The sequence below is a fragment of the Pseudophryne corroboree genome, chromosome 4, assembly GCF_028390025.1.
Source record: "Pseudophryne corroboree isolate aPseCor3 chromosome 4, aPseCor3.hap2, whole genome shotgun sequence".
Classification (NCBI taxonomy): domain Eukaryota; kingdom Metazoa; phylum Chordata; class Amphibia; order Anura; family Myobatrachidae; genus Pseudophryne; species Pseudophryne corroboree.
In genome coordinates, this window is record NC_086447.1 from 842,138,612 (window position 1) to 842,164,716 (window position 26,105).

The 26,105-nt window shown below is 46.0% G+C and overlaps 1 protein-coding gene across 1 annotated transcript in view; it reads left to right on the forward strand.

Moving 5' to 3' along the window:
• Positions 1–6,135: 6,135 nt before the first annotated feature.
• Positions 6,136–26,105, forward strand: part of LRRN4 (leucine rich repeat neuronal 4) — a 78,683-nt gene continuing 58,713 nt past the window's right edge. The window contains exon 1 of the mRNA XM_063918591.1: positions 6,136–6,551. The gene's annotated coding sequence lies outside the window, so the exon portion shown is untranslated. The remainder of the gene's footprint in view (positions 6,552–26,105) is intronic.

Consider the following 26,105-nt stretch of genomic DNA (forward strand, 5'->3'; position numbering starts at 1 on the left):
GCAGTCCACTGACCAGTAAATCCCTTCCTCTTGTAACCAAGCTCACGCAAACCACCCCACCAACTCCCTCAGTGTCAATTTCCTCCTTCCCCAGGAATGCCAATAGTCCTGCAGGCCATGTCACTGGCAATTCTGATGATTCCTCTCCTGCCTGGGATTCCTCCGATGCATCCTTGCGTGTAACGCCTACTGCTGCTGGCGCTGCTGTTGTTGCTGCTGGGAGTCGATGGTCATCCCAGAGGGGAAGTCGTAAGACCACTTGTACTACTTCCACCAAGCAATTGACTGTCCAACAGTCCTTTGCGAGGAAGATGAAATATCACAGCAGTCATCCTACTGCAAAGTGGATAACTGAGGCCTTGACATCCTGGGTGGTGAGAAACGTGGTTCCGGTATCCATCATTACTGCAGAGCCAACTAGAGACTTGTTGGAGGTACTGTGTCCCCGGTACCAAATACCATCTAGGTTCCATTTATCTAGGCAGGCGATACCGAAAATGTACACAGACCTCAGAAAAAGAGTCACCAGTGTCCTAAAAAATGCAGCTGTACCCAATGTCCACTTAACCACGGACATGTGGACAAGTGGAGCAGGGCAGGGTCAGGACTATATGACTGTGACAGCCCACTGGGTAGATGTATGGACTCCCGCCGCAAGAACAGCAGCGGCGGCACCAGTAGCAGCATCTCGCAAACGCCAACTCTTTCCTAGGCAGGATACGCTTTGTATCACCGGTTTCCAGAATACGCACACAGCTGAAAACCTCTTACGGCAACTGAGGAAGATCATCGCGGAATGGCTTACCCCAATTGGACTCTCCTGTGGATTTGTGGCATCGGACAACGCCAGCAATATTGTGTGTGCATTAAATCTGGGCAAATTCCAGCACGTCCCATGTTTTGCACATACCTTGAATTTGGTGGTGCAGAATTTTTAAAAAAACGACAGGGGCGTGCAAGAGATGCTGTCGGTGGCCAGAAGAATTGCGGGACACTTTCGGCGTACAGGCACCACGTACAGAAAACTGGAGCACCACCAAAAACTACTGAACCTGCCCTGCCATCATCTGAAGCAAGAAGTGGTAACGAGGTGGAATTCAACCCTCTATATGCTTCAGAGGTTGGAGGAGCAGCAAAAGGCCATTCAAGCCTATACAATTGAGCACGATATAGGAGGTGGAATGCACCTGTCTCAAGCGCAGTGGAGAATGATTTCAACGTTGTGCAAGGTTCTGATGCCCTTTGAACTTGCCACACGTGAAGTCAGTTCAGACACTGCCAGCCTGAGTCAGGTCATTCCCCTCATCAGGCTTTTGCAGAAGAAGCTGGAGACATTGAAGGAGGAGCTAACACGGAGCGATTCCGCTAGGCATGTGGGACTTGTGGATGGAGCCCTTAATTCGCTTAACAAGGATTCACGGGTGGTCAATCTGTTGAAATCAGAGCACTACATTTTGGCCACCGTGCTCGATCCTAGATTTAAAGCCTACCTTGGATCTCTCTTTCCGGCAGACACAAGTCTGCTGGGGTTGAAAGACCTGCTGGTGAGAAAATTGTCAAGTCAAGCGGAACGCGACCTGTCAACAACATCTCCTCCTTCACATTCTCCCGCAACTGGGGGTGCGAGGAAAAGGCTCAGAATTCCGAGCCCACCCGCTGGCGGTGATGCAGGGCAGTCTGGAGCGACTGCTGATGCTGACATCTGGTCCGGACTGAAGGACCTGACAACGATTACGGACATGTCGTCTACTGTCACTGCATATGATTCTCTCACCATTGAAAGAATGGTGGAGGATTATATGAGTGACCGCATCCAAGTAGGCACGTCACACAGTCCGTACTTATACTGGCAGGAAAAAGAGGAAATTTGGAGGCCCTTGCACAAACTGGCTTTATTCTACCTAAGTTGCCCTCCCACAAGTGTGTACTCCGAAAGAGTGTTTAGTGCCGCCGCTCACCTTGTCAGCAATCGGCGTACGAGGTTACATCCAGAAAATGTGGAGAAGATGATGTTCATTAAAATGAATTATAATCAATTCCTCCGTGGAGACATTCACCAGCAGCAATTGCCTCCACAAAGTACACAGGGTGCTGAGATGGTGGATTCCAGTGGGGACGAATTGATAATCTGTGAGGAGGGGGATGTACACGGTGATATATCGGAGGATGATGATGAGGTGGACATCTTGCCTCTGTAGAGCCAGTTTGTGCAAGGAGAGATTAATTGCTTCTTTTTTGGGGGGGGGGGTCCAAACCAACCCGTCATATCAGTCACAGTCGTGTGGCAGACCCTGTCACTGAAATGATGGGTTGGTTAAAGTGTGCATGTCCTGTTTATACAACATAAGGGTGGGTGGGAGGGCCCAAGGACAATTCCATCTTGCACCTCTTTTTTCTTTTCTTTTTCTTTGCGTCATGTGCTGTTTGGGGAGGGTTTTTTGGAAGGGACATCCTGCGTGACACTGCAGTGCCACTCCTAGATGGGCCCGGTGTTTGTGTCGGCCACTAGGGTCGCTAATCTTACTCACACAGTCAGCTACCTCATTGCGCCTCTTTTTTTCTTTGCGTCATGTGCTGTTTGGGGAGGGTTTTTTGGAAGGGACATCCTGCGTGACACTGCAGTGCCACTCCTAGATGGGCCCGGTGTTTGTGTCGGCCACTAGGGTCGCTTTTCTTACTCACACAGTCAGCTACCTCATTGCGCCTCTTTTTTTCTTTGCGTCATGTGCTGTTTGGGGAGGGTTTTTTGGAAGGGACATCCTGCGTGACACTGCAGTGCCACTCCTAGATGGGCCCGGTGTTTGTGTCGGCCACTAGGGTCGCTTATCTTACTCACACAGCTACCTCATTGCGCCTCTTTTTTTCTTTGCGTCATGTGCTGTTTGGGGAGGGTTTTTTGGAAGGGACATCCTGCGTGCCACTGCAGTGCCACTCCTAGATGGGCCCGGTGTTTGTGTCGGCCACTAGGGTCGCTTATCTTACTCACACAGCTACCTCATTGCGCCTCTTTTTTTCTTTGCGTCATGTGCTGTTTGGGGAGGGTTTTTTGGAAGGGCCATCCTGCGTGACACTGCAGTGCCACTCCTAGATGGGCACGGTGTTTGTGTCGGCCACTAGGGTCGCTTAGCTTAGTCATCCAGCGACCTAGGTGCAAATTTTAGGACTAAAAATAATATTGTGAGGTGTGAGGTATTCAGAATAGACTGAAAATGAGTGGAAATTATGGTTTTTGAGGTTAATAATACTTTGGGATCAAAATGACCCCCAAATTCTATGATTTAAGCTGTTTTTTAGGGTTTTTTGAAAAAAAACACCCGAATCCAAAACACACCCGAATCCGACAAAAAAAATTCGGTGAGGTTTTGCCAAAACGCGGTCGAACCCAAAACACGGCCGCGGAACCGAACCCAAAACCAAAACACAAAACCCGAAAAATTTCAGGCGCTCATCTCTAATATACGATCATGTCTCAGACATGCGGGGGGACGCACAGCACAGAGCTAGTCCACCCCGCATGTCTGGCATATGTGACATCTGGACGCTTAAATATGTTGGCAGTGAAGTAAATAAATGGGAACATTAATAGCAAAGCAACAAGTAGAATCATTCACAAATAAGTTTGGGCAGTGGTGGTGGTATTCAGTATGCCGGCTGTTGGGATCCCGGCGCTCAGTATACCAGCGCCGGAATCCCGACACCCTGCATATCGACAACTATTCTCCCTCTTGGGGATCCACGACCCCCCTGGAAGGAGAATAAATAGCGTGGCATGCGTAGAGCACCACCATGCCTGCAAGGGGCTCATTTGTACTCACCCAGCTGCCGGCATGTCGGCGGTCGGGATTCCAGCACCGGTATGCTGGCCGCCGGGATCTCGGCTGCCGGCATAACATACTACACCCGGGCAGAAAAAATCAATTAACTGCATACTGTACCTCCTAATTGTCCTTTCGGTGGGACTGCATTGTTTACTGGGACTGTCCCATAGTCCTAGGCTGCAGTGTCCCGCCGGGTGTGCAGGTGGGGGGTTAGGGGAAAGCACTGCATCAATTCACAGTGCAGGGAGAGCCTGGGGGCAGTCCAGCATCCTCCATGCTAGACCCCCCCCCTGAGATGCAAATGAGGCATCATGAGTCTCCACACTTTTTCAGGGTGCAGTGTTCCGATTCCATATGCACTCTATATATATATATATATATATATATATATGGGTGGTCTTCAGTATGCCGACAGACGGCGCCGGAATCCCGACGGCCGGTATACCGACACTTACTCTCCCTCGTGGGGGTCCACGCCCCCCCTGGAGAGAGAATAAAATAGCATGGCGCGCGTAGTGCGCCACCGTACCCGTAGCGTGGCGAGCGCAGCGAGCCCGCAAGGGGCTCATTTGCGCTCGCCACACTGTCGGTAAGCCGGCGGTCGGGCACCCAGCGTCGGTATGCTGGTCGCCGGGAGCCCGACCGCCGGCATACCATACTGAACCCATATATATATATATATATATGACACTGGCACACAGAGACACAAACTATTGTTGGGCCAATTGTACAGCTGTCGTTATGTGGGCCCTTCACACCCCCTCGAGTGGCTCTCTGTGTTCTTTAAGCATCTGCAAACACACGCTGTTTACTGGGCCTATACCACTGCATGCCCCTGGTGGGCCCTTTATGTCCCAATCTGACATTGGATTGAGATGACATTGGTCACAAAATATTCTGCAAATCAGATGTGAGTTTAGGTGGGTAGTGGTAGCTCTGTACATAGAAAACAGATAATGAATATGTTTGAATAAAGATTCCTTTATTGCCCCATCATAAAAGATGGTCTAGCACTTATTCATCTTATATTGAGGAATTGCACTGCTATAGCTATGTCTGCACTTACACCTGCGGCTCAGACCGGCATGTGCAGGGGCACCTATTCACATCCATCCACAGATGTTCTCAGTTCCAATGAGTGGTGGCTCCAGAGGTGGGGCTGCAGCGCAGTGCAAAGTTCAATTAGGGGAGTCACACCAACTGTCAGTGAGTCAGTTTGGGATGACAGTTGGTGGCAGTTGGTGTGGCTCCCATATTTGAAATTTGGACTGCGCTGCAGCGCCACCTCTGGAGCTGACACTCGTTCCAATTATCAAGAACCTCAACAGGTCATGTTTTTGTGATTTCTTTAATGATGCTCAGGCAAGTTTATATTAATTTCACCTGTTACCACAGACAGAGATCCTAGAAACATGACTTGTTGGGGGATCTTGAAGATTGGAGTTGAGAAGCACTGACCTACACTACACTATCACACCAGAAAACGGTACTAGACGTCTATGTGGGATTTGTAGTGTTGTAAGATACCTCTGGAAGCAGCAGAGTGTGGGGAGAAGGAGAGAAAGAAGATATCTATATAACTCTTCCCAACTACTACAAAGAGAAGTAGGAGGAACAGAAGCAGTGTGTGGTGGAGTGGGGATCACTGTTCTCAGCCACCCACCAGATAAGAATAGCAGCTTGATGTTGGTGGAAAGTTAGGATGATGAGGAAAGGGGGGAAGAGTTCAATTCTATGAACTTCTATGGCATGACCTAAAGATAAGAGAGGGGCTCCTAAAATTGTCTTGAAAAATTAAAGATTAGAACAATGAAAGGTTTTCATGGTGTGGGTCTTAGTTACAAGCTCTCAAGCAAGTAAGAATGCATTAGTGAAGTGTTTTTTGTCATTCCACAAAGCCTTATCATTGGACTAATAAAGATAAGGGTGATGATACCCTGAACTGCTCTTTAACACCTGCTTTTAGAAGCCACTAATCTCTCCCAAATCCTCGGCCAGTCTGTGTTTCTCTCTAGAGCCAAAGAACTTGGAGAGACCTCCTAAAATATTTTAATAGGCTTAACAAGACCTTCAATACCTTTGTCGGGGAAGCCAAATCATGCAATACTGAGAATGAAATAGATAGTGGGTTACTGGGTGGGTGAATGGCATTAGGATCTTCATCATCTGCAGATCCACATAGTAGTCTCAGGCACTATCATTACAGAGCTCTAAACTGTACCTATATTATTTTTGTTCTGCTTGAGAGATAGAGCGGAATTCTCAGGAACTGTATTTGTCTAATGAAACTGGTATAAATACAATGGATCCCCACATACTACAGCACTTAGTAGGGAATAAATGTCTAGTATCTTGCAGTATAATGCTGTGATCTAGGAGTCACAAGCAAAAAATAATGGAGAGAGTTCCTAAAGAATTTTTTTAAATATATAAATTAAAAGCATGTGATAGTTTGGGGGCTTTAGAAAAAAATCTAATTAGTTGACACAATATTACACAAACCAATGTCCACCGTTCGTAGTGATTAAAGGAAACAAAGACCTCCCACCACATACCAAAGGCACCAGTGTCTGAACATAGGTGGGAGCAGGAGAAAGAAGAAAAAACACTATTTACAGAACTGTTCTCCACACTCGGGAATTATCCTCTACAGTATTGTGCAGAAGAAGAAAGGAGATTCCAACATCCAGTGGTTCTATCCACATATTAGTAACAGGTACTATATCATTCCAGGTAAACTATCACTGTTTTGTACATTTTGTTTGTAACTTTTTGATTGAATAGGTTCATATTGATATAAATACAAGTTGTATGATTGATTGTATTTAAAACTAATCTGCTTAATATGCAATAATTTTCAACTATAACTTATTTTTGTGGTATAATATTTCAGTATTATTATTAATAATAATAATAATAATAATAATAATAATAATATGTGTACTTGTATATATTTGCAGTTGTAAGTTAAGTATCATTTAGTTTGGGTATAATAACAGATCACATTGTTACTACATTGACAGCTTAGGTGTCTCTTCTCTTTTAAAGTTCATCGGACTAATGTTTATCACTTTGCTACTTGGTTACTTAAGATTGAAAAATATCTGATAGTATAAGTCAGGGGTTCTCAACCCTTTCTTTACCCGAGTCCCCTTTGGCAGCCCATCTGAATTCTTTGTAATCCATCATTTATAAAGTAAAACATTGGTAATGAATATAATTGATATTACATAAAAGGTTTATATGCTGCTATATATAAAAGCAATACAGATCATGCGCTATAAACAATACTGAAAACATAACAAAACACAAAAATAGATAGAATTATATTGTACGTATATAATGTGTATTACATAAGACAACTATTAAGAACATTGTTAAAATGCCAATAAAACTATAATAGGCCACATATGCTTTCTTGTTAACTTTTAAAGCTAATGTTATGTACTAACAATTACAGGGATAAAGTGTTACCTTGTTAACTTTATTGATTACATATAGTTGCAACTTATTTTGAACCACCTAAAAAGTGGTAAAAGAAATAATAACATGAAATATCATAGGCGGCTGTCATGGTCACAAGTTCTTACATTACAGGGCGCAGCGTCGGAAATATCCGTATATCTCTAAATCCAGATAATCTTGTATATGTAGGATACACCAGTGATCAAGTCACTGTATTTTGCTGCCTGCCATCAGGGTGTTATTGTGATGCATGAGAATAGATATCCTTTAACTATGGTGTATTTTTTACTAAAGTGCGGGTTTATAGAAGTGGAGAAGTGGAGATGTTGCCCATAGCAACCAACCAGATTCTAGCTGTTATCTTCCAGAAGGTGCTAGATAAATGATAAGTAGAAACTGGTTGCTATGGGCAGTATCTCCACTTCTATAAACCTGAACTTTAGTAAATATACCCCTATGTGCCCGATTACCATTGTAGTTGGTTGCTTTTGCCCTTCTAAGTCTGGGTCAGGTCCTGAGGTAATTGATGACAGTGAAATGATTAAAGGTGTCAAACTGTACAAGGGAAAAGTTGGCCATGGGCTGTGGTCTTAAATGGGGAGAAAAAAGTGCTAACTGCCTCAGGAGTGTAATAGCTACGGTGGGTTGGTGTGGTAACTGAGCTTCTGATTGGGGAGTACCAAGGTTGTATTAAGCCTGGAGAAGTGATAAAGCAGTGATAAGAGCAAGGTGATAACGCACCAGCCAATCAGCTCCAATATGTAAATTGACAGGAGCTGATTGGCTTGTGCGTTATCACCTTCCACTTATCACTGCTTTATCACTTCCCCAGGCTTAATACATCTGCCCCATTATGTCTGCTGCCATCAAGGCAGGGTCGGACTGGCCCACATGGGTACCAGGGAAACCACCGGTAGGTCCCACTGCCTGAGAGCCCACTCCTTCCTCTAAGGATCAGGTTCCAGACTGTGCACTTGTATTAGGCATGGTAGATATGTTGCATTACACTGCACTAAACTGTTGTGTATTTCAAGCCTCTGTGGAGGCTGGCCACACCCCCTTTGTATGCTGGCCACACCCCTTAGTATGGGCCCCTATCACTGCATCCCCCTGGTGGACCCTCCATGCCCCAGTCCGACACTGCATCAAGGGCTGCCAGAATCTGCTACTGTGCCCCCACTCCTCATTTATATTTTTCTACCCCTGGAGTTACCAATACCCTAGGTTGAGAACCACAGGACCCTAGGTTGAGAACCACAGGACCCTAGGTTGAGAACCACAGGCCTAGAGAAGCCTCAGGCTGTTGTGGAGAGTAACAGATTGTATGACAGTGGTTAAGGCTAAAAAAAACTTTTTATGAAAAACATGTCTGAATATCTAATCATGTATCTCTAATCCTGAGTATGATTATACAAATAAACACCTGGGCCTATGGAATATAAAATACATGTGAAAATCTTGAATTCTTCTGTGAAATCATTTGCTGACCTCAGGTTACATGATAAAGTTTAAGACTGAAGTTCCCATACATCATTACTTAGGGCTTAATTCAGGTTTGTATGCACAGCTGATGTTCACGCAATGGAGCGATTATCGGCAGACTGCGCATGTGCTGCGATCGTACTGAGCACGTGCCAAGATCACGTTCGTACTTAGATTTTTACCGCAGACTGATTGTACGTACAAAAGCATAGCACCTGTATTGCTACTGCCGTGTCCAGTCTGCACAGCCATAGGTGTACGCTAGCAGTTGATGTTCCTCGTTATTGCATATAGGCTACGTATGTCTATGCAGTTGCGAATGAGTGTGCATCTATCTTCTCTTCTGGGGGCAGCTTCACTTGTGATGATTAGCAATCCCGTAGACTAAAAATGTGCATTTGTGTAGGTAGGGTGACCATCAAGGGCGTCGCTTACCTTGAGAACACCCGATGCAGCGTCGGCAAAAAGAGGGTGTGTCTTCCAGAAGTGGGTGTGGCTACACGGGAGGGGTGGGGCTTCACATTCCGACCCCGTTTTCCGTCACTTGGGGGGTTCGGGAAGTGCAGTCTGCCTGCCGCAGAGTGCTGAGGCGACTCCTACATAGTGACAGGAGCCGAGTGCTGTACATAATGGAACAGTGCAGCACTTGGCTCCTGTCAATGAGCAGGAGCCGCCATTTTGGTGTCACCCCTCGGCGGGTCACACCCGGTTGCGGGCTGCATCCCCCGCACCCCCCTTGTGATGCCCCTGGTGATCATAATATCCCGTTAATCTGGGACACCTATGATTTACACAGGTTCCATGGCTGGCTAAACTCTAGCCTGAATTTCACCTGGATGGTGATAAAGTGGGCGGAGATAAAGTACCAGCCAATCAGCTCCTAACTGCCATGTCACAGGCTATGTTTGAAAAATGACAGTTAGGAGCTGATTGGCTGGTACTTTATCTCCGTCCACTTTATCTCCATTGAAGGCTTAGTAAATAGACCCCTGAGTCCCTAGTGCTCAGACTCTACACTGCTGTCGGCTAGAGAGGAGGGGGCCCGGATGAGAGCCCCTGCCCTCCATGATCAACGAGTTTTAGCTATTTAAAACTCATTGAGTCTGATAAATGGAGCCCCAGCCAATCAGCTTCTAGTTGTCAAGTGTTTGAAAAGTGATAGTTGGGAGATGATTAACTTGCGCACCATTTATTATATGCAATGAGTTTTAAATAGCTAAAACGTGTTGATAAATGGGCCCCTTAGTTCTTTATTCACTATCAACAAAACTTTTGTACCTAATAATTCATGATTCAGAATCCACACTGTGTTGTTTCTTGCTAACATGATAAGAATATGGGTTTTTAATTTTATGATAGTGCAGAAAAATAAATACTTTGGTGGAAATGTATTAAACTTACTAAAGAGTGGAGAAGTTGCATATAGCAACCCATCAGCCTCCACCTATTATTTTATAGCATGTACTTGATAAATGATAGCTAAATGCTGATTGATTGATTGATTGATTGATTGATTGATTGATTGGTTGGTTGGTTGGTATGGGCAGCTTCTCCACTTGCTCACTTCTCCACTCTTTAGGAGGCTTTATACATCTCCCCCAAGTTGTTCTGCCATAAGTGTGAGCTAGCAAGTTCAAGAATCTCTTCAATGGTACAAGAAGAACATAAATGATAAATAAGTTATATCAATGCCTATGCCTCTAGACTGTGAGCTCTCATAAGCCATACCTCTGAACTGTCCCTGATTTTGGCAGGGCAGTCCTGTTTTATGGGTACTTTCCTATCTACCCACCCATGGCTGCAGTGTCCCACGATGGTGGTGGACGTGGGCGAGGGGACTGGTTGGCCCACTCTAACTTGCTGCTTAGCAGGGCAGCGGTGAATAGATGTCCCTGGCATTTATTCACTGGGTGCATGTCCAGCTGCTCCTGGAGCAATGAGCATGCCCCTACAGTGATGAAAATTTGTGTGTGGCTAGCAGGCATGGCATCTCTGTGAAGCCACGTTCCCTACCTGTAAGGCCATGCCCATAATTTCACCCGGGAAGAAAGTTGGGAGTATGCAGGAGCAGGACCTCGCGTACCCTCTGTCTCACATGAGCGCGGTGACTAAAATTGCATGAACATGATCCATCCCAGAGCCGGATTAATGCCCTTATTTTATCAATGAGTGATAAATTTCACTGTGAGTGATAAATTGCACCAGCCAATCCGCTCCTGTCATTTGTCAAACACAGCCTGTGACATAGAAGTTAGGAGCTGATTGACTGGTGCAATTTATCACTCAGTGAAATGTATCACTCATTGATAAATAAGGGCATAAGACTCCATGGGGCCCTAGGCAAGATACTACTGAAGTTTGGGGTTCCACTTATCCGACCCATTGATATCACTATTTACCCTATATACACTGATCACTAAACACAGGCCAGACTGACATCACACACCTGATACACACTGATCACTATACACAGGCCACACTGACATCACACACCTGATACACACTGATCGCTATGCACAGGCCACACTGACATCACACACCTGATACACACTGATCACTATACACAGGCCACACTGACATCACACACCTGATACACACTGATCGCTATGCACAGGCCACACTGACATCACACACCTGATACACACTGATCACTATACACAGGCCACACTGACATCACAAACCTGATGCACACTGATCGCTATACACAGGCCACACTGACATCACACACCTGATACACACTGATCACTATACACAGGCCACACTGACATCACACACCTGATACACACTGATCACTATACACAGGCCACACTGACATCACACACCTGATGCACACTGATCGCTATACACAGGCCACACTGACATCACACACCTGATACACACTGATCACTATACACAGGCCACACTGACATCACACACCTGATACACACTGATCACTATACACAGGCCACACTGACATCACACACCTGATACACACTGATCACTATACACAGGCCACACTGACATCACACACCTGATACACACTGATCGCTATGCACAGGCCACACTGACATCACACACCTGATACACACTGATCACTATACACAGGCCACACTGACATCACAAACCTGATGCACACTGATCGCTATACACAGGCCACACTGACATCACACACCTGATACACACTGATCACTATACACAGGCCACACTGACATCACACACCTGATACACACTGATCGCTATAGGCAGGCAGGCTTGGACTGGCCCACAGGGGTACAGGGGAAACCACCGGTGGGTCCCACTGCCTGGGGGCCCACCTCCTGCTTTAAGGATCAGGTTCTAGACTGTGCACTTGAATTATACATTATACATGTGTTACCTTATACTGGACTATGGTGTATTTTCTACAGTGCATTGCTGTTATCAATCTGTTATTAATCTGGTACATTATCATGCATGCAGCAGCAGCTGAATTTACTGTACATATTTATAAAGGGGCCCAGACTTTGCACTCTCTAATGGTTAGTCAAACTAATGAGGTGGCAGGCCACACCCCCTCAGCAGACTGGCCACACCCTAAACATGGGCCCCTACCATTGCATTACCCCGGTTGGCCCTACATGCCCCAGTCCAACACTGTACGCAGGCCACACTGACATCACACACTTAATACACACTGATCGCTGTACGCAGGCCACACTGACATCACACACCTGATACACGCTGATCACTATACGCAGGCCACACTGACATCACACACCTGATACACACTGATCACTATACGCAGGCCACACTGACATCACACACCTAATACACACTGATCACTATACACAGGCCACACTGACATCACACACCTGATACACGCTGATCACTATACGCAGGCCACACTGACATTACACACCTGATACACACTGATCACTATACGCAGGCCACACTGACATCACACACCTGATACACACTGATCACTATACGCAGGCTACACTGACATCACACACCTAATACACACTGATCACTATACACAGGCCACACTGACATCACACACCTGATACACACTGATCACTATACGCAGGCCACACTGACATCACACACCTGATACACACTGATCACTATACGCAGGCCACACTGACATCACACACCTGATACACACTGATCACTATACGCAGGCCACACTGACATCACACACCTGATACACACTGATCACTATACACAGGCCACACTGACATCACACACCTGATACACACTGATCACTATACGCAGGCCACACTGACATCACACACCTGATACACACTGATCACTATACACAGGCCACACTGACATCACACACCTAATACACACTGATCGCTATACGCAGGCCACACTGACATCACACACCTGATAAACACTGAATACACACTGATCGCTATACAAAGGTCACACTGACATCACACACCTGATACACACTAATCGCTATACGCATGCCACACTGACATCACACACCTGATACACACTGTTTGCTATATGCAGGCCACACTGACATTACACACCTGATACACACTAATCACTATACACAATCCACACTGACCTTACACACCTGATACACACTGATCACTATACGCAGGCCACACTGACATCACACACCTGATACACACTGGTCACTATACGCAGGCCACACTGACATCACACTCCTGATACACACTTATCCTATTAATAAAACCTATTTACGATGAGGAAGAGTTCTGAAGATATACTTAGCTTAATGTAGACTCTTTATAAATGAGCGGTAACACAAATATTTTCAACAAGGGAATTAGTGATAATTGTGTTTAGTGAGTGACCTGGCCACTGTTTATAGGTCATCTGTGCTCTCACTGGTGCGAGAGGGGTGGGGGGGTACAGGTGCTAATTACCCAGGCCAGGGCTTGCTGAAGGTCCGCGCTTCCCCCTGTCTCAAACACCCCACCCCAAGTATCCTTACCTTGATCTAGGAAGCAGTCCCTCCTCCGCGCCATCTTTCCAGTGATATCATTGGGAAGCTGGCTCCGCACAGTCAAGGGAAAGAATCTTACACTGTGCATGTGTGCCAACTTCTCAAATATCACTGGGAAAATGGTGCCGTCTGAGAAGGAGGGACCCGCTTCCTTGATTAAGGTAAGCTGCTGATGTGCGGTCCCCTCCCCCATGCCCCCCCCCCCCCCCTCATCTGATTGGCACCTCTCTGTGAAGTGCATGTTGACGATTCACAGTCCAGAACACAATGATGTGTTCAGGACTGAGCACCGGGATCCCATTACGGCCTTCCTCGCATCTTTTGCTGCAAATGCACCTGTGACTTTAGGCCCTTCCCTGGTGTGCATCCGTGCATCTGAATATACAAGTACTGAGATGCCTACTTTGTGTCTACAGATGCTGCAATCATGCTTTGTGCATCTTTAGATGCCACTCAGATCATTCATCGGCGTATGGCCTCAAATGTGAGCAATTCAGCTTCTCTATAAGCATAAACACACCCATAATATGTTACACCTGCATCTGATTAGGCTGATGAAAAATGCATTCACAGAAGAAAAACATTTCACAAGAAAAAAATAAAACACACTGGCCCCCACAAGAAAAACAACACATTGGTCTCAAAAGGAAAAACATTTGCCACCACAGGAAAAAACAAGCAAACACATTGGCAACCTATATGGCAGTGGTTCTCAAACTGTGTGCCGTGGCACCCTGGGGTGCCTTGGGACACTTGCAAGGGTGCCTTGGATTGGTGGTCCAAGGCCAATTCAAATCATTTATGATCACTGTAATAGGCAAAACCAGTGCTGGTTGCTGCTAATCATAAACCATGTGGACAAACAGAAGCAAATCTTATCCTTCACCACACAATGGAACCTAATGATGAGATATAAACACAGTTTACTTAATTTAATATTTCTTTCTTAATTTTTCAATAAGAAACTTTTAGCCTAGAGATGCCGTGAAAAGAATTCTGATACTCTAGGGTGCCGTGATTTGAAACGCTCGGGTAACCACTACTATATGGAAAAAAAACACACACATTGACCCCAGACGGGGGGGGGGGGGGGGGACATTGCCCCCCCCAGGAAAAAATAAATAAAAACAAATTGGCCCAGAAACAAAACCCGAACACATTGGCCTCTACAGAAAACAATAAAACATCTTGTTCCCCTCAGAAAAGAAAACAAGCACATTGACCATCAACAAGAGAAAAAAAACCTCATTAGTCCACACTGGAAAAAAAATACACTAGCCTTCAAAGGATAAATATAGGGCTGATCGGCTATGTCCCTGGGTTGGGGTGGGTACTGTGTTTAGGGGGCTGGGGTAGGGTGGGGGTTGTATGTCCCTGTGTGTGGGATGGCGGGTGCTACAGTGGATAGTGTATATCCCCAGTGCTGGGGAAGTAGGGTGGGTGGTGTACGCCCTTGGTGCCAGGGACAGGAAAAGATGGTAGGTCATGTAGCCTATGTCTCTGGGCAGGAGTACTATATGTCTCTGGGGCCTGGAGGATAGGGTATGTTCCAGAGGCTCGGGGGTAGGGGATGTTTGGGGGGTGTGGTTAGTATGGGTACTGTACATTAAGGCTAGGAGGAGGGCTGGTTAGCCTATTGCCGACCTCCAGAACCAGCGCATGAAGCATGAGCTCCATACACTCAACTGCCGCTGGGACAAAATGGAAGTAGTAGTAGTGAGAAGCAGGAAGCATGATAGGGGGCAGGGTGGGAGTAGTAGTAGGAAGCAGGAGCAGGATGGGAATAGTAGTAAGAAGCGGGAAGCATGATAGGGGGCAGGGTGGGAGTAGCAGTAGTGTGGATCAGGGGGCAGAATGGGAGCAGTAGTAGTGTGGAGCAAGGGACAGGCTGGGGACAGTAGTAGTGCAGAGCAGTTTGAGCACTGTTGTTGAGCCTGCAGCCTGCTAGTAAGTAACCCTTGATGATGTGCTGGCCCAGCGTAACTCTCTAAGCGATTAGTCATACCCTACCCCTGTAATCTTGGAACTCAGGGCATTTACCTTTAGAAGTAAAAATAAAATGTAATTTTTGGATAGTGGTCCCCTATGTACCACTGGTCCCTAGGTAGCTGCCTGAGTTTCCTTGTGTATAATCCAGCTCTACAGTGTGCAGAGAGATAGGGTCCATGAAGGTGTGATTCCTTGAGAATCGCTTCATCAAGACCCTCTCCTGCCCATTTCATCAGCAAGTGGACGGTACAAGAGAGGGTGACATGCTCTTCCAGGAGTCCGTGGGTACGCTAAAAAAATTCCTAAGTCTCCTGGATATTCCAAGAAAGGTAAGTATGGGGAGGACACATAGCTTCTTTTTTGCCTAAAGATCTCTTTCCACCATCTATGAGGTTGTTGAGATAGGTTATCATCCTATATTTTTAATAGGACACATTTTGGATCGTACATATAATACACATTTGGAAGAGCTTAAGGTGTCACTTACTGTGTGTTAGGCAGTGGCAAACGCAGGATTTGCATGGGGGGGTTTCCAGAACTGGGCGGAGCCAATCACGGGGGTGGGGACTGAGGTGTCCCAGTATATGCTGGGTCTGTAAAACTAGTGTGTCTGTGTGTGTGTGTGTGTGTGTGTGTGTATATATATATATATATATCTACACACATATATATATATATATATCTACACACACATATATATATATATATATATATATATATACATACACACACACATACATATACACGGGTGGTCTTCAGTATGCCGGCGGTCGGGCTCCCGGCGACCAGCATACCGGTGCCGGGAGCCTGACCGCCGGCATACCGACACTTATTCTCCCTCGTGGGGGTCCACGACCCCCCTGGAGGGAGAATAGAATAGTGTGGTGCGCGTAGCGTGGCGAGCGCAGCGAGCCTGCAAGGGGCTCATTTGCGCTCGCCACACTGTTGGTAAGCCGGCGGCCGGCCTCCCGGCGCCGGTATGCTGGTCACCGGGAGGCCGGCCGCCGGGAGATCGTAGTGAACCCATATACACATATACATAGCATATTAAACATGCATATATATATATATATATACACACACACATACAGTACACATATATATATACACATGTATATATATATCATGTGTGTGTGTGTGTGTGTGTGTGTGTGTGTGTGTGTGTGTGTGTGTGTGTGTGTGTGTGTGTGTTTATATGTATGTATGTATATACATGTGTATATATGTAGGCATATGGATATATATGTACTATAATTAAAATAAAGTAAACTTTTATTGCACTTGCAAGTGCCACCAGGAAGACAGCAGGCTGCAGAGGACGCTAGACAGTCATTAATAATACTCATGCAGCTAAAAAAAAAAAAAAAAAATATATATATTTTTTTTTTTTAGTGGAGGGGGGGTTTCTGGGTACTCGGAAACCCCCCCTGGGTGCGCCACTGTTAGGCCATGCCCCTCTAAGCATTCCATTGTAACTTTCTCATTCCCTCTACTGCTGAAGGGAAACAACTGGATACTCAAATGGCGCTGAGACAAATTTATACTTAATTACCCACAGCATGTGGAGGGGTGTACGCCCTCCTAATATCCTAATAGAGGACTCTATGGAATTCTAACCAATAAAAAGGGTAGCAGCACAGCAATAGGAATAATATTAAAATGTTTATTAATTTATTTTTATTAATAGTTTTTTTATATAGATACATTCTAATGATAAAAACATTTGTCATATAATTCCCAGCACTGTGCTGCATACCTCTGTATAATTCCCAGCACTGTGCTGCTTACCTCTATATAATTCATAGCACTGTGCTGCTAACCTCTGTATAATTCCTAGCACTGTGCTGCTAACCTCTGTATAATTCCTAGCGCTATGCTGCTAACCTCTGTATAATTCCCAGCACTGTGATGCTAACCTCTGTATAATTCATAGCACTGAGCTGCTAACCTCTGTATAATTTCCAGCACTGTGCTGCTATCCTCTGTATAATTCCCAGCACTGTGATGCTAACCTCTGTATAATTCCCAGCACTGTGCTGCATACCTCTGTATAATTCACAGCACTGTGCTGCTAACCTCTGTGTAACTCCCAGCGCTGTGCTGCATACCTCTTTATAATTCCCAGCACTGTGCTGCTGACCTCTGTATAAATCCCAGCATTGTGCTTTTTACCTCTGCCTCTGTGCTGCTTACCTTTGTATAACTCCCACTGATGTGCTGCTAATCTCTGTATAATTCCTAGCGCTGTGCTGCTAATCTCTGTATAATTCCCAGAGCTGTGCTGTTTACCTCTGTATAATTCACAGCGCTGTGCTGCTTACCTCTGTATAACTCCCAGCGCTGTGCTGCTAACCTCTGTATAATTCTCAGCACTGTGCTGCTTACCTCTGTATAATTTCCAGTGCTGTGCTGCTAACTTCTGTATAATTCCCAGCACTGTGCTGCTTACCTTTGTATAATTTCCTGCACCTATGGTAGCTACGCCCTTGTTCCCAGCGCCGTGCTGCTAATCTATGTATAATTCCCACTGCTGTACTGCTTACCTCTGTATAATTCCCAGCACTGTGCTGTTAACCTCTGTATAATTCCCAGAGCTGTGCTGCGAAGCTCTGTATAATTTTCCAGCGCTGTGCTGTTTACCTCTGTATAATTCCCAGCGCTGTGTTGCTTACCTCTGTATAACTCCCAGCACTGTGCTGCTAACCTCTGTATAATTCCCAGCACTGTGCTGCTTCCCTCTGTATAATTTCCAGTGCTGTGCTGCTAACCTCTGTATAATTCCCAGCGCTGTACTGCTTACCTTTGTATAATTCCCAGTGCTGTGCTGCTAACCTCTGTATAATTCCCAGCACTGTGCTGCTTCCCTCTGTATAATTTCCAGTGCTGTGCTGCTAACCTCTGTATAATTCCCAGCGCTGTACTGCTTACCTTTGTATAATTCCCAGTGCTGTGCTGCTAACCTCTGTATAATTCACAGCGCTGTGCTGCATACCTCTTTATAATTCCCAGCTCTGAGTTGCTAACTTCTGTATAATTCCCAGCACTGTGCTGCTTACCTTTGTATAATTCCCAGTGCTGTGGGGGTGTAGTATTGTATGCCGGCGGCCGTGCTCCCGGCGACCAGCATACTGGCGCTGGAATCCCGACTGCCGGCATACCAACAGCGTGGTGAGCGCAAATGATCCCCTTGCGGGCTCGCTGCGCTCGCCACGCTGCGGACATGGTGGCGCACTAGGCGCACCACGCTATTTATTCTCCCTCCAGGGTGGTCGTGGACCCCCAAGAGAGAGATAAAGTGTCGGTATGCTGGCTGTCGGGATTCTGGCGCCGGTATACTGTGCGCCGGGATCCCGACAGCCGGCAAACTGAAGACCACCCGCGCTGTGGTATATTCCTCTGCAAATTCCCAGAGTTGTGCTGCTAACCTCTGTATAAATTCCAGAGCTGTGCTGTGAACCTCTGTATAATTCCCAGCGCTGTGCTGCTAACCTCTGTATAATTCCTTGCGCTGTGCTGCTAACCTCTGTATAATTCCTAGCACTGTGCTGCTAACCTCTGTATAATTTCTAGCGCTGTGTGCTGCTAACCTCTGTATAATTTCTAGCGCTGTGTGCTGCTAACCTCTGTATAATTTCTAGCGCTGTGTGCTGCTAACCTCTGTATAATTTCTAGTGCTGTGTGCTGCTAACCTCTGTATAATTCCTAGTGTTGTGCTGCTAACCTCTGTACAATTGCCAGTACTGTGCTGCTAAACTCTGTATAATTCCTTACGCTGGGCTGCTAACCTCTGTACAATTCCTTACGCTGGGCTGCTAACCTCTGTATAATTCCTTACGCTGGGCTGCTAACCTCTGTATAATTCCTAGTCCTGTGCTGCTAACCTCTGTATAATTGCCAGTACTGTGCTGCTAACCTCTGCATAATTCCCAGCAGTGTGCTGCTAGCCTCTGTATAATTCCCAGCACTGGGCTGCTAACCTCTGTATAATTCCTTACGCTGGGCTGCTAACCTCTGTATAATTCCTAGTGCTGTGCTGCTAACCTCTGTATAATTGCCAGCACTGTGCTGCTATCCTCTGTATAACTCCTAGCAGTGTGCTGCTAACATCTGTATAATTCCTAGCATTGTGCTGCTAACCTCTGTATAATTCATAGCACTGTGCTGCTAACCTCTGTATAATTCCTAGCATTGTGCTGCTAACCTCTGTATAATTCATAGCACTGTGCTGCTAACCTCTGTATAATTCCTAGCATTGTGCTGCTAACCTCTGTATAATTCCCAGCACTGTGCTGCAGTGCTAACCTCTGTATAATTCCCAGCACTGTGCTGCTAACCTCTGTATAATTCCTTGCTGCTGAAGGGTTGAATATATGCCCATTGCGGACCATGGTGCAACACTGCAGATGTACTGTATCAAGCAGCGTAAAGAATGGAGAAATTGCCTACAGCAACCAACCACCTACCTATCATTTTATAGAATGTACTTGATAAATGTCACCTCAAAGCTGGTTGGTTGCTATTAGTGATGAGCGGGTTCGGTTCCTCGGAATCCGAACCCCCCCGAACTTCACCCATTTTACACGGTTCTGAGGCAGACTCGGATCCTCCCGCCTTGCTCGGTTAACCCGAGCGCGCCCGAACGTCATCATCCCGCTGTTGGATTCTCGCGAGATTCGTATTCTATATAAGGAGCCGCGAGTCGCCGCCATTTTCACTCGTGCATTGGAGATGATAGGGAGAGGACGTGCAGCGTTCTCTCAGTTGTGTTCAGTGTGCTGCAAATATCTGTGCTCAGTGTGCTGCAAATATCTGTGCTCAGTGTGCTTGCAAATATCTGTGCTCAGTGTGCTGAAAATATCTACGTTCTCTGCCTGAAAAACCCTCCATATCTGTGCTGCATTGTAGTATATAGTAGGAGGACAGTGCAGAATTTTGCTGACCATTGACCACCAGTATTATATCAGTACGGTACAGTAGTCCACTGCTCTACCTACCTCTGTGTCATCAAGTATACTATCCATCCATACCTGTGGTGCATTTAAGTTGTGCGCAGTATATATAGTAGGAGGACAGTGCATAATTTTGCTGACCACCAGTATATAATATATAGCAGTATGGTACAGTAGTCCACTGCTCTACCTACCTCTGTGTCGTCAAGTACACTATCCATCCATACCTGTGGTGCATTTAAGTTGTGCGCAGTATACATAGTAGGAGGACAGTGCATAATTGTGCTGACCACCAGTATATAATATATAGCAGTACGGTACAGTAGTCCACTGCTCTACCTACCTCTGTGTCGTCAAGTATACTATCCATCCATACCTGTGGTGCATTTAAGTTGTGCGCAGTATATATAGTAGGAGGATAGTGCATAATTTTGCTGACCACCAGTATATAATATATAGCAGTACGGTACAGTAGTCCACTGCTCTACCTACCTCTGTGTCGTCAAGTATACTATCCATCCATACCTGTGGTGCATTTAAGTTGTGCGCAGTATATATAGTAGGAGGACAGTGCATAATTTTGCTGACCACCAGTATATAATATATAGCGGTATGGTACAGTAGTCCACTGCTCTACCTACCTCTGTGTCATCAAGTATACTATCCATCCATACCTGTGGTGCATTTAAGTTGTGCGCAGTACATATAGTAGGAGGACAGTGCATAATTTTGCTGACCACCAGTATATAATATATAGCAGTACGGTACAGTAGTCCACTGCTCTACCTACCTCTGTGTCGTCAAGTATACTATCCATCCATACCTGTGGTGCATTTAAGTTGTGCGCAGTATATATAGTAGGAGGACAGTGCATAATTTTGCTGACCACCAGTATATAATATATAGCAGTACGGTACAGTAGTCCACTGCTCTACCTACCTCTGTGTCGTCAAGTATACTATCTATCCATACCTGTGGTGCATTTAAGTTGTGCGCAGTATATATAGTAGGAGGACAGTGCATAATTATGCTGACCACCAGTATATAATATATAGCAGTACGGTACAGTAGTCCACTGCTCTACCTACCTCTGTGTCGTCAAGTATACTATCCATCCATACCTGTGGTGCATTTAAGTTGTGCGCAGTATATATAGTAGTAGGACAGTGCATAATTTTGCTGACCACCAGTATATAATATATAGCAGTACAGTACAGTAGTCCACTGCTCTACCTACCGCTCTGTCGTCAAGTATACTATCCATCCATACCTGTGGTGCATTTAAGTTGTGCGCAGTATATATAGTAGGATGACAGTGAATAATTTTGTTGACCACCAGTATATAATATATAGCAGTACGGTACAGTAGGCCATTGCTATTGATATATTACTGGCATATAATTCCACACATTAAAAAATGGAGAACAAAAATGTGGAGGGTAAAATAGGGAAAGATCAAGATCCACTTCCACCTCGTGCTGAAGCTGCTGCCACTAGTCATGGCCGAAACGATGAAATGCCATCAACGTCGTCTGCCAAGGCCGATGCCCAATGTCATAGTAGAGAGCATGTAAAATCCAAAAAACAAAAGTTCAGTAAAATGACCCAAAAATCAAAATTAAAAGCATCTGATGTGAAGCGTAAACTTGCCAATATGCCATTTACGACACGGAGTGGCAAGGAACGGCTGAGGCCCTGGCCTATGTTCATGGCTAGTGGTTCAGATTCACATGAGGATGGAAGCACTCATCCTCTCGCTAGAAAAATGAAAAGACTTAAGCTGGCAAAAGCACAGCAAAGAACTGTGCGTTCTTCTAAATCACAAATCCCCAAGGAGAGTCCAATTGTGTCGGTTGCGATGCCTGACCTTCCCAACACTGGACGGGAAGAGGTGGCGCCTTCCACCATTTGCACGCCCCCTGCAAGTGCTGGAAGGAGCACCCGCAGTCCAGTTCCTGATAGTCAAATTGAAGATGTCACTGTTGAAGTACACCAGGATGAGGATATGGGTGTTGCTGGCGCTGAGGAGGAAATTGACAAGGAGGATTCTGATGGTGAGGTGGTTTGTTTAAGTCAGGCACCCGGGGAGACACCTGTTGTCCGTGGGACGAATATGGCCATTGACATGCCTGGTCAAATTACCAAAAAAAAATCACCTCTTCGGTGTGGAATTATTTTAACAGAAATGCGGACAACAGGTGTCAAGCCGTGTGTCGCCTTTGTCAAGCTGTATTAAGTAGGGGTAAGGACGTTAACCACCTCGGAACATCCTCCCTTATACGTCACCTGGAGCGCATTCATCAGAAGTCATTGACAAGTTCAAAAACTTTGGGTGACAGCGGAAGCAGTCCACTGCCAACTAAATCCCTTCCTCTTGTAACCAAGCTCCTGCAAACCACACCACCAACTCCCTCAGTGTCAATTTCCCCCTTAGACAGGAAAGCCAATAGTCCTGCAGACAATGTCACTGTCAAGTCCTCTCCTGCCTGGGATTCCTCCGATGCATCCTTGAGTGTAACGCCTACTGCTGCTGGCGCTGCTGTTGTTGCTGCTGGGAGTTGATCGTCATCCCAGAGGGGAAGTCGGAAGACCACTTGTGCTACTTCCAGTAAGCAATTGACTGTCCAACAGTCCTTTGCGAGGAAGATGAAATATCACAGCAGTCATCCTGCTGCAAAGCGGATAACTCAGGCCTTGGCAGCCTGGGCGGTGTTAAACGTGTTTCCGGTATCCACCATTAATTCACTGGAAACTAGAGAATTGCTTGAGGTAGTGTGTCCCCGGTACCAAATACCATCTAGGTTCCATTTCTCTAGGCAGGCGATACCGAGAATATAAAGCAGAGAAAGATACTGGCGCCGGCTGGATCTCAGAATAAGGAACGGATACAATTGTATCAATTAAAAAATTAAATCATACATTTATTAAAATAAGTCTAAGAAGTGTATAAATGACACGTGTATTAACGTGTATTAATGAAAAGAGTTGAGAGTCTCTCAAATTGACTAAAGACCACTTAGATTTCAAATGGGGCAATAAACACTGATATTCTGGCTAGAACTCAGTCCTCCAAGATGTCCTCATATGTTTGTGGTTGTAAATATTACCCTGGTCTCAGAAGAAAGTCCCCTTGGTTCTCAATTGCAGATCGAGGTCCAATAGCAGCAGGGGAATAGGCAGAGACTCCAAAGCAATACTGTGTATAGAGGTCCTGGAGGATTCAAAAGTCCAGAAATTGCCAGATGATTCAAAGTGAAAGCAGATGTGGTGCCCGTGGTCAAATGAAAAAGGGGGCTTAACGCGTTTCGCTGGTCTATATCGCCGCCAGCTTCCTCAGGAGCATATGCCGAGGATACCGAGAATATACACAGACCTCAGAAAAAGAGTCACCAGTGTCCTAAAAAATGCAGTTGTACCCAATGTCTCCACTTAACCACGGACATGTGGACAAGTGGAGCAGGGCAGACTCAGGACTATATGACTGTGACAGCCCACTGGGTAGACGTATTGCCTCCAGGAGCAAGAACAGCAGCGGCGGCACCAGTAGCAGCATCTCGCAAACGCCAACTCGTTCCTAGGCAGGCTACGCTTTGTATCACCGCTTTCCATAAGAGGCACACAGCTGACAACCTCTTACGGAAACTGAGGAACATCATCGCAGAATGGCTTATTCTAATTGGACTCTCCTGGGTATTTGTGACATCGGACAACGCCACCAATATTGTGCGTGCATTACATGTGGGCAAATTCCAGCACGTCCCATGTTTTGCACATACATTGAATTTGATGGTGCAGAATTATTTAAAAAACGACAGGGGCGTGCAAAAGATGCTGTCGGTGGCCCGAAGAATTGCGGCCACTTTCGGCATTCAGCCACTGCGTGTCGAAGACTGGAGCACCAGCAAACACTCCTGAACCTGCCCTGCCATTATCTGAAGCAAGAGGTGGTAACGAGGTGGAATTCAACCCTCTATATGCTTCAGAGGATGGAGGAGCAGCAAAAGGCCATTCAAGCCTATACAGCTACCTACGATATAGGCAAAGGAGGGGGAATGCACCTGACTCAAGCGCAGTGGAGAATGATTTCAACGTTGTGCAAGGTTCTGCAACCCTTTGAACTTGCCACACGTGAAGTCAGTTCAGACACTGCCAGCCTGAGTCAGGTCATTCCCCTCATCAGGCTTTTGCAGAAGAAGCTGGAGAGATTGAAGGAGGAGCTAAAACAGAGCGATTCAGCTAGGCATGTGGGACTTGTGGATGGAGCCCTTAATTCGCTTAACCAGGATTCACGGGTGATCAATCTGTTGAAATCAGAGCACTACATTTTGGCCACCATGCTCGATCCTAGATTTAAAACCTACGTTGTATCTCTCTTTCCGGCAGACACAAGTTTGCAGAGCTTCAAAGACCTGCTGGTGAGAAAATTGTCAAGTCAAGTCAAGCGGAACGTGACCCGTCAACAGCTCCTCCTTCACATTCTCCCGCAACTGGGGCTGCGTGGAAAAGGCTAAGAATTCCGAGCCCACCCACTGGCGGTGATGCAGGGGAGTCTGGAGCGAGTGCTGACATCTGGTCCGGACTGAAGAACCTGCCAACGATTACTGACATGTCGTCTACTGTCACTGCATATGATTCTGTCACCATTGAAAGAATGGTGGAGGATTATATGAGTGACCGCATCCAAGTAGGCACGTCAGACAGTCCGTACGTATACTGGCAGGAAAAAGAGGCAATTTGGAGGCCCTTGCACCACAAACTGGCTTTATTTTACCTAAGTTGCCCCCCCTCTAGTGTGTACTCCGAAAGAGTGTTTAGTGCAGCCGCTCACCTTGTCAGCAATCGGCGTACGAGGTTACTTCCAGAAAATGTGGAGAAGATGATGTTCATCAAAATGAATTATAATCAATTCCTCCGTGGAGACATTCACCAGCAATTGCCTCCAGAAAGTACACAGGGACCTGAGATGGTGGATTCCAGCGGGGATGAATTAATCATCTGTGAGGAGGGGGATGTACACAGTGAAAGGGGTGAGGAATCGGAGGATGAGGAGGAGGTGGACATCTTGCCTCTGTAGAGCCAGTTTGTGCAAGGAGAGATTGATTGCTTCTCTTTTGGTGGGGGCCCAAACCAACCAGTCAATTCAGTCACAGTCGTGTGGCAGACCCTGTCACTGAAATGATGGGTTTGTTAAAGTGTGCATGTCCTGTTTATACAACATAAGGGTGGGTGGGAGGGCCCAAGGACAATTCCATCTTGCACCTCTTTTTTCTTTCATTTTTCTTTGCATCATGTGCTGTTTGGGGACTATTTTTTGAAGTGCCATCCTGTCTGACACTGCAGTGCCACTCCTAGATGGGCCAGGTGTTTGTGTCGGCCACTTGGGTCGCTTAGCTTAGTCATCCAGCGACCTTGCTGCAAATTTTAGGACTAAAAATAATATTGTGAGGTGTGAGGTGTTCA